This window comes from Delphinus delphis, chromosome 6 (assembly GCF_949987515.2).
Source record: "Delphinus delphis chromosome 6, mDelDel1.2, whole genome shotgun sequence".
Taxonomy (NCBI): Eukaryota; Metazoa; Chordata; class Mammalia; order Artiodactyla; family Delphinidae; genus Delphinus; species Delphinus delphis.
This window is the reverse complement of record NC_082688.1, coordinates 112,737,719-112,748,269: the sequence shown is the minus strand read 5'-3', so window position 1 is coordinate 112,748,269 and position 10,551 is coordinate 112,737,719. Positions and strand designations below refer to the sequence as shown.

Sequence of the window (10,551 nt, the reverse complement as noted above, 5' to 3'; positions counted from 1 at the left end):
GGCCCGAGGGAGGAGGAGGGGAGGGGCGAGGAGGGAGGGGCAAGGAGGGAGGGGATGGGAGGGGCGAGGAGGGAGGGGAGGGGAGGGGAAAGGAGGGGGAGGGGAAAGGAGGGGAGGGGAGGGGAGGGGGAGGAGCAGGGGAGGAGGAGGAGGGCGGAGAGCAGAGACTGAGCAGGAGGAGGACGGGCTGGGGAGGCCGGCCGGCCGCCTCCCGCGCCCGGGCGCTGCCGGGGTCCAGGGTAGGTCCCGGGGGCACGGGGGAGGGGACCTGAGAGGCCGCCGCCGAGGCTGGGAGCGCGGCCGAGTGGGGACGCGCTGCCCGCATAGGAGCGGGTGCCACCAGGTACCCCGGACACAGACCCGGGCGCGAGCCTCGGGACCCGGCCCAGGACCCGGAAGGCGGGGTCGACGGGACGCCCAGCCCAGAGGCCCGTCCTACCCGCCCGGGACCCGGGGGTCAGCCTGGCCCGGGGCCCGTGTGGCCCGAACCAGCCCCGCGGCCTCTGGGGGGCCCCCGCACACACCTGTAAAGCCCGGCACACACCTGTAAACCGAAAGGTCCTTTGGAAAAACACGTTGTCCACAGGTTTGGGGGTTTGTTTCTCAGCCTCAGTTTAGAGGTAAAACAAGTTAAAAATTTGTCATTGATCTAAAAATTGTCATTTTATTTGCATTTGCCATCCACATAACAAAAAGTTTTCCCAAATACCCTCCTCAAAGGTGTGCAGAAAATAAGGAGAAAGGGTGACAGATACGCCTTTTCGAGAAACCAATGGCCGACCTCTAACCAGCCTGACCATTTGAAGGGAGTTGATGAGCGTCTAGTCTCCAGCCAGGGCCACAGCGAAACCAGTGCAGACAAAGGAGAATCACCTGAGTAAGGACCCGCTGTGACACTACAGCTATCTCTCCCTCACTGTGTGCAGTCACCTGCTCAACGCTGGAGATGGGGTCATCTAGTCCCCACTGCAACTCTGTCCATCTTCCCTCTTTAGCTTTGTGCTAATGGATGACTATGTGCACAGCCCTACTGTATGAGTACCAGAAAGGATAGCCCACTTCCCCTCCATTAGAAGTGAGCAAATACATATAGAGAGAATGGATAAACAACAAGGTCCTACTGTATAGCACAGAGAACTATATTCAATATCCTGTGATAAACCAGAATGGAAAGGAATATGAAAAAAGAATATATATGTATAACTGAATCACTTTACTGTACAGGAGAATTAACACCACGTTGTAAATCAACTATACTCCAATTTAAAAACATTGATTAAAAAAAGCAGTGAGCAAATACACATGCATTTGAGTTGAGAAAGACAAAGGAAGAAATGATCAGAATAGAGCATTTTTAATCCAGTAATCCACCAACAAGTCACTCTGAAAGTGACTGCTTAGCCCATAAACTTCTGCACCTGCAACTGCACGCCTGAAGGGGAGGCTGATTGGAAGGTCACGGTCAGTAAACAGATAAACATTAAACAGATAACCATTATTCTATGCCATTTACACTTATTAAAACCAAAACTCAAATAGGTTCACTCATCACAGTAAGCCACATTGGACCAAGACTCAGCCTCATGTCTGGATTCCAAGTCCAGTTTTCTCCCCACCATCCCAAGGACCTCTTTCACAGGTCACCTCAAGCAAACCTGAATGTTCTTTGTGTCCTCCAAGGGAAAGCTGACAGTTAACCAGGTAATGACTCTGGAGACCAAGGGACAATTTTACTTTATTTTGGTCTTATTTTGGTTGCTTGTTTGTATGTAGAGAAGAGTACACAAGGTCCTGGGTGGAATGGTCCAGCTTTTGAAACTCCAGACCAGAAAAAGCCTAGTCGCGCACCCATTATCAAAGACCTGGAGACTGCATCCAGGGTTCCAGGATGGGAGAAGCTCTGACGAATGTCACCTGGGACATGGCTCAGTTCTTTCAACATCCCCGCTGCTCATTCACTCTATTTTTTAGAATGCAGCTCTTTGATTAGCTTTAATTACTCCAACTGTACAGTGAAGTTTTAGGCAAATTACTTGAACTTCTTGAGTCATCTTTCCTCTGTCAAATGGTGAAAAAAAATCATACCTTTCTTAGACTGTTGTTGAGGATTCTATGAGACAGTGCACTTGTTCTTTGTAACCTGTACATCTCTTTTAAAGGAAGATATCATCATTATCTCTATCAGCCAAGAATTACCTGGGAAAAGTTATACTGGGCCAAATTCTTTCTTCCCAGGGTCTTTAAAAAGTTTTCAACAACACTAATAACTGCAGAATACTGTCGAGAGAATACTACAGCCGAAGGGAGAGTTGGGGAAAGAAAAACATGTTCACCTGATCATTTCTGGGAACTGAACCTGAAGGAAAGAATGTACACATGATATATTCATGGCCCCTGTGACTTTGAGCAGATACATGAAAAATAAACACACCCTGACATGATAATGGTAGCTTGGATTTATACAGTTCTTGTCCAACCAAGACTTCAAAGTGCTTCCCTAAACGCTATCTCATTTATCTTCTCAGCAACCCTCTGAAGCGGTGAAGACAGATATAATCATCCCCATGTTGCAGACAGGAAATAATGAGGTGTCAAGAAGTTATTGCTCGTAGTGATGACGTTCTGACACAAATCAGACTTTTCAGTTCCCAGTCCAGAGTGCTTTTTGGTAAGCTCTGGTACCGTGCTTGCACATACGTATACATACGTGTGTCTGATGATGAGCTACCTTCAAAACTAATTCCTCCTCCAACCCTCCTACACTGTTGGTGGGAATGTAAAATGGTGCAGCCGCTGTGGCAAACAGTATGGAGGTTTCTCAAAACACTAAAAATAGAACTACCATATGACCCAGCAATTCCATGCCTGGGTATTTATCCAAAAAAAATGGTAAAAATGAAAACCCTAATTAGAAAAGGTTCATGCACCCCAATGTTCACTGCAGCACTATTTACAATAGCCAAGACATGGAGGCAACCTAAGTGTCCACTGACAGATGAATGGATAAAGAGGATGTGATATATATATGTGTATATATATATATATAAAATGGAATATTAATCTAATATATTATAACATATATTATACATTGTATATAATGGAATATTAATCTAATATTATATATTACAATATATATAGGAATATATATATAATGGAATATTACTCAGCCATAAAAAGAATGAAATAATGCCATCTGCAGCAACATGGATGGACTTGGAGAGCATTATGCTAAGTGAAATAAGTCAGACAAAGACAAATACTGCATGATATCACTTATATGTGGAATCTAAAAAATACAACAAACTAGTGGATATAATGAAAAAGAAACAGACTCGCTGACACAGAGAACAAACTAGTGGTTACCCGTGGGGAGAGTGAAGCAGAGAGAGGCAAGACAGGGGTAGGGGATTAAGAGGTACAAACTATTAGGTATAAAATAAGCTGCAAGGATACCTTGTACAACACAGGGAATATACCCAGTATTTTATAATAACTATAAATGGAGTATAACCTTTAAAAACTGTGAATCACTATATTGTACACCTGTAACTTATGTTGCACATCAACTATACTTCAGTAAAAATATTAGAAGCCTCAACTTATAACCAGCCTTCTTTAAAATTAAAATGAATGAAAATTCAATGATGTGTGATGAGAAACATTAAAAAGGCATAAACTAATTCTTCCAACATAAATACATTAAGAAATCAAGAATTGTGTACCATTAGTTACCACCTCAGAAAGTTAAACAAAAGAAAGTTATAAAACATTTTTGTTTCAGTAATTCCACAAGAACCTAATAACCAAAGAGACACTTTGGAAAGCATCCAGGTGAGGCAAAGCTGTACTTGACCTGTTTATTATTACTGTGTTAACAATTCTTATCTATGTTTATTGATATTTAATGACAAATTGAAAAAACTACATAACTTTTTCAACAACAAATATTTGTGCAATTTCCCAGCAATTGCACACTTGATTTTAAGTTTTGTGGTTAAACAAAAAGCTCGTAGGGACTTCCCTGGTGGTCCAGTGGTTAAGAATCCTCTTTCCAATGCAGGGGACACGGGTTCGATCACTGGTCCGGGAATTAAGATCCCACATGCCGTGGGCCAACTAAGCTCCTGTGCCACAAATACTGAGCACGTGAGCCACAACTAGAGAGAAGCCCGCACGCCACAATGAAAGATCCCGTGTGCCACAACTAAGATCCGATGCAGCCAAAAATAAACAAATATTTAAAAAAAGAAAAGCTTGTAAGAAGTATTTGTTAAAAGTAACTTGATTTGATTCATAATAAATATTTATTACAGAAAAAAAAAACTAATTCAAAAAAAAAAAAAGGGCTTCCCTGGTGGCGCAGTAGTTGAGAGTCCGCCTGCCGATGCAGGGGACACAGGTTCGTGCCCCGGTCCGGGAAGATCCCCCGTGCCGCGGAGCAGCTGGGCCCGTGAGTCATGGCCGCTGAGCCTGCACGTCCGGAGCCTGTGCTCCGCAACGGGAGAAGCCACAACAGTGACAGGCCCGCGTACCGCAAAAAAAAGAAAGAACAACTAATTCCTCGTCCAGTTGCCACAATATTGGTAAAAGCAGCACGATTTATTTATCCAGCGTTTACACCAGGAACCCAGGGGTCATCGTGATTTCTCCCTTTTCCTCTCCACCACTCTCCATCAACAAGTCTGCCTGCTACACCCCCAGATATATTTCAGTTTCTACCCACTTACTTTGTCATCTCTGCACGTTTCTTTCAGGTGTCACCGACCTTGGCCTCTGCCCCTCCTCACCAGCCTCTCTGCCTCCAATCCCGCCTTCACAGCCTGCCCTGGATATAGTGACATTCAGAGGAAGCTGCAAAACGTGCACAACATCCCGTCAGCGCCTCGCTGAAAACTCCTCAATTGCTTCCCATCACACGTGGAGTAAACCTCAGACGCCTTTCACGTCTGACAAGTCCCCACGTCACCCGGCCCCTGGGCTAGCAAGTTCCGTACCACGTCACCCCCGTTATCTGTATAGTACTTTTCACAGGCTAAGCTTTCATTCCTTTCTTATTGCCTATCTCCCTCACCTGAACACAAGCTCCCTGAAGAGGACCGGGGCTGTCTTCGTCACCATGGGATCCTTGACAGCAACTCACAGTGGCGGCCGGAGGATAATTCTCAACTACGAGTGAATCGAGTAAGGGATTGTATGTACTGCCATCCCAAAGCTACAAATACGCTTACTACTTCACGGCCCTGTGGATAGGAAATCAGGCAGACAGTGCTCCAGATTCCACTGAGTGGTTCTTATCATCGATCAGTCAATACATTTTTAGGTAGAAAATGAGGACAGGTGATTCTTCTTCTTATGTTTCACAGGGAAGCTGCAGAAGTAGCCAAATGCCAGCTATGTAACCCAGAACATAAATGTGATGCTGGTTTATCTTTGTTCTGGGTCTCAGCTCATGGTGTCACCACTGACTTAGTTCCCCGAGGAGGCAAGAAAAGGGAGCGCTGTCTTCACTCCTCCCCACACCTCCCATCCAGACAGGTGATCCAGAGATCGTCAGAAGGGGTTCCCAGATCTGTCCCTTCCTCCCAATCATTGTTTCAGGTCTGTTGATCTCCTATCCGGGCAATAACTACCTTCCCTGATTACTTGATTCTGGATAGACCACTAGAGTCAGGGCTCCCCCATCTACTAACAGGGTGTCCCCAGGCAAGTTTCTGTGCCTGCGTCCCCCGGAAAAGGGGGCATAATACTCCTCCCTACCTCAAGGTTTTTGTGGCAGCATTACATAAGTTAGTAAAAATACAGTGCTTGGAACTATGCCCAACACATGGTAAGTGCTTCATAAATGATAGCTAATATTGTTCTTTTCTTTAGAACCTGGATTCCACCCTGGATCTACCACCTGTTAACTGAACAACTTTGCAAAGTTCTTTAATTTTCTGAGTTTCGACTTCTGTATCTGTAACAAATGGATATGATGCCATCCTTCGAAAGTTTGTTGCAAAAAAAATATTGATGACAAAACTGGTTGAAAATCTAGCACAGCACATTTCTAGCACGTTGTGAGGACTCAGAATTTTGTTCCCTGCTTCTTTTTCTGTGTATCTGTTTGCATCTGTTCCACATAACCATGGAGTAGATTAGATTATCTCTAAGGTTCTTTCCAGCATTAAACATTTATCTCCATCCTGATTGCATAAAGGACATCTAAGGGCAGTGGAATCCCCATGGAAAAAGGCAAGTGGTCCTGGGGCACTGGAGTTGTCAGAAACAGGGCTCTTAGCAGCTCAAGGAAGGCAAGCCCAGAGGAGGTATTTTGGTCTCAGTAGTGGGAAGGTGGTGCAAACTCCACTGTCTGGCAAAAAGTCTGAGCAGATGGAATATTTATAGGCCCTCCCTGGGGACTTCAGCTCAATCAGAGTGGGTGCTGGGGAGCAAGACCGAGGCGTGGGTGTAGAACCGCATCTTCCTCCATCATCCCTGAAACAGGGTTGCACGTCTGAGGAGGCGCTTGACAGCCAAATACCTGGGGGAGCTGGGGCTCTCTAAGTGCCTCTGATTCTAACCCAGCCTTCAGGGAGTGGGTCCTGAGGTGTAGTGCGGCCAGAATCACCTACAGAGCTCATTAAAAATGCAGATGTCCCAGCCCTGTACCTAGAGACACTCCCTCGGTAGGTCCAGCATGGGTTCAGGAATCAGGTGATTCTCACATAGTGATGCTGGGACCACCATTTAGGAAAGGCTAACCTAGTCGCCCAGAGCTGACTAGAGAAGCTAGTCCATCGAGGGCCATCTGGGCTTTCGTTAAAAAAACCAAGGAAGGATGTGGGAGCTCCAGCCATTGCTGGTTTGCTGGGGCAACAGGAGACACCCTGCGTGTTGCAACCTTCCTTCATTCTGGTTGGCCCCCCCTTCCTGCCCACCCCACCATCCGGGGTTCAGCCTCTCCTCTTAATAAACACTGCACAGATTTATAAAGAATACCAGTTTAGGGACTTCCCTGGTGGCGCAGTGGTTAAGAATCCGCCTGCCAATGCAGGGGACACGGGTTCCAGCCCTGGTCTGGGAAGATCCCACATGCCGCGGAGCAACTAAGCCCGTGCACCACAAGTACTGAGCCTGTGCTCTAGAGCCCACGATCCACAACTACTGAGCCTGCATGCCACAACTAATGAAGCCCGCGCGCCTAGAGCCCGTGCTCTGCCACAAGAGAAGCCACCGCAATGAGAAGCCCATGCACCACAACGAAGAGCAGCCCCTGCTCGCCGCAACTAGAGAAAGCCCGTGCGCAGCAACGAAGACCCAACACAGCCAAAAATAAATAAATAAATAAATAAAAATTAAAAAAAAAAGAATATCAGTTTAAAAGGGAGCCAGAGGATTAGCTTTCCCAGAGAAATACACATGGCTGGCCCCGAGTTACCCCAGGACCCAAATGTGGACCAGGGTCACCCATATCAAGCCTCAGGAGGTCCTGCTGCCTATACTTGTATGAAAGCACATAGGAGCACTGGGTGCTCTAATATGCTGCTGACCCAAGTTCAAAGATAAACGTAACCTCTGTGAAGAAAATGTAATGGGATGTCTTCCTCTCTATGAAAAATACTTTCTCTTGTCAAGCTCCATTCTCATTTTAAAAGTTTAAACCTTGAAGTGGTCCTTTTGCTTCTAAGCAGTCTTTGCCCAGCCCAAACCAGTAGAGAATATGCATCACTTTATCTCACCATCTCCAGGAAATGAAATCCCATCATCTTTCTTGGCAACCCATCTTTATATATTAAAGGTTGTTTATCAATTTTCAGACTCCTTTTTCTCTGTTCAAAGTAAATATAAATGTTGACTTTTCTAATGGCATTTAAATAGGCCAGCTTAAACACACACACACACACACACACACACAAGCATGAATTCACGGGAGATTCATAATGTATGACCCATGTTTCTGTTTTCATTATAATATTGGGTGAAAGATGGGCCTTTCTCCATTTACTCTCCCTAATTCACATGTACACTCAGACACAGCCTATATTCTGTGATCTCGAAATGAGCAGAAATGATCCCATCATAACATTTTCTTTTGTCTACAGCTAACACGTCACCTTCCCTCTTTCTTGCCGCTAAATAAACGTGTTTATTCATGTTCTTTTTAATTTATTTATTAATTAATTTATTTTTGGCTGTGTTGAGTCTTCATTGCTGCGCGCAGGCTTACTCTAGGTGCGGTGAGCGGGGGCTACTCTTTGTTGGGGTGCGTGGGCTTCTCATTGCGGTGGCTTCTCTCGTTACGGAGCACGGGCTCTAGGCGCGCAGGCTTCAGTAGTTGTGGCGCACAGGCTTAGTCGTTCTGAGGCATGTGGGATCTTCCCGCACCAGGGCTCAAACCCGTGTCCCCCGCATTGGCAGGCGGATTCTTAACCACTGCGCCACCAGGGAAGCCCTATTCGTGTTCTTGAAAGCATAACTATCATGACACCAGATACTAATGGTGCTACGCATCAAACCTGTTCTTCTGAAAACTTGCCTGAATTCAGTAAGTGATTTTCCTCCTTTCGCTGAAATCAGATTCCTCGCTAATTTTCTGTGCCTCAGTCCCCTCGACCTACAGTGCCAGAATTTTCACCCCAACATTTCACGTTGCTCCTTACAACTTCTGTCCTCATAGCGTCTTGTACACGTTCTTCCTTTTTTTAAAATTCTGGGTCATGTGTGAATCAGGCAAGCATATAAAGTTTAAAAGGGCAATGGGAAAATCTTTTTTTAAAGTAATAAACATAATTTTAAAAATTAACTTTCCATCATCCTTTAATGCCACATAGGTTAATCTGATGAAATACCTAATAAATTTATTACAAACACTGCCCATGTAAATTATTATGTAATGTATAATAAAAGTACTGAATTACGCATCTGAAATGTATTAAGGGTTGATATTAATGAATTAGACCTAAGCATGGCAAGACAGAAGATGTTCTTAATCATCTCACTCAATTTAATCTCTTTTCCTTGTGATTCAAAACGAGTGGCTCCAATAAATAAATAAATAAATAAGAAAAAATGAGTGGCTGCAGAGCTTTTTAAAAAATAGGACAGCAAGAGGGTGTCAGTCCACTTGACATTCTCTCTCTTTGACAAGATTGTGGAAGAGTAAAGATTAACATAATTTCCCTGTTTTCCATGATGCTTTTATGCAAAAATGACGATTTGCATAATTTCTTTTCAGTGTCAATTGAATTTCTGAAGCTCTTTTTCAAGCAAACTTCCACATGTCTCCAGCGTACACCATCTGTCTCATCTCTCTTTCTCTCTTTTTTTTAAGTATTACAATTATCTTGTAACAGTAGCTGTCAAATCTTTATTCCCCAAGGATTCTTTCTTTTGATAAATGAAAAGGAACTGTATACACTGTTACGTGTGGTTGTACGAATGTGCCAGGGGTTCAGGAAAGGTTAGATGTTCACAGCAGTTACCGCTACACTGACATATTGGGGGAAATGTGATCAGGTAAGCTGACTAGAGATTTTCAGTCAGATTCTTTACTCCAGGAAAATGAAGCAATGTTTAGTCAAAAGGTGGGGAGGTCTTAAAGCAAGAAAGAATTTGAACATAGTCTTTCCAAGAGTTCTGTGGCCCATACTCCAAGCATTAGAAAAAATATGGAAAAAGGAGGATGGCCTTACTCAGAGGCTGCAAATTGCTTATAAAACCTATTGGCATTTGCAGATGGTTGACGCTTTTACTGGGAAATCAAGTTCTATGTTTATACAGTGAGTGTACTCAGTAGGAACTTCCAGGAAATCTCACGGATTGCCAAGAAAAAGTCCATATTGAAGTATGATTTTGAAAAAAGATTCTGCCAAAAACATTTAAAAGCCTTTTTAAAATTGACGTGTGTGAGGAAATGCAATAGATAGAACTTACATGGGACTCAGAATTTACAACCAATATATCTTATAGCATTTCATAAAAATGTTACTTCCAACTTGATTGCAACCAATTTGTACAGATGTAATTACTGAAATTTTGTAAGAAGCTGCAAAGTACAGTTAAAGCTTCAGCTATCCAGAATTCTGGAAAAATGGGTCACTCTGGAAAACCAACTTTTATCTGGAAGAAAATATTTGAGAGATACTATACCTTTCCCTGGTTTTTGAAATAAAAAACATCAGAGAGTGCTTGCTTCGTCAGCGCATATACTAAAATTGGAACGATACGGAGAAGATTAGCATGGCCCCTGCGCAAGGATGACACGCAAATTCGTGAAGCGTTCCATATTTTTCTACCAAATGTAAAATAGATAGCTAGTGGGAAGCAGTCGCATAGCACAGGGAGATCAGCTCGGTGCTGTGTGACCAGCTAGAGGGGTGGGATAGGGAGGGTGGGAGGGAGGGAGACGCAAGAGGGAAGAGATATGGGGACATATGTATACGTATAGCTGATTCACTTCGTTATAAAGCAGAAACTAACACACCATTGTAAAGTAATTATACTCCAATAAAAACGTTAAAAAAAAATCAGAGATTAACATTTACAGATGACTCCAGGCCGTCACTACAA

At 43.9% G+C, this 10,551-nt stretch overlaps 1 non-coding gene across 1 annotated transcript; it reads left to right on the top strand.

Annotated features, from left to right (window-relative positions):
- The first annotated feature begins 10,166 nt into the window (after window positions 1-10,166).
- On the top strand, window positions 10,167-10,273 carry LOC132427782 (U6 spliceosomal RNA). The gene has a single exon (XR_009519989.1). It is a non-coding gene; the product is annotated as a U6 spliceosomal RNA (small nuclear RNA).
- Window positions 10,274-10,551: the final 278 nt, after the last annotated feature.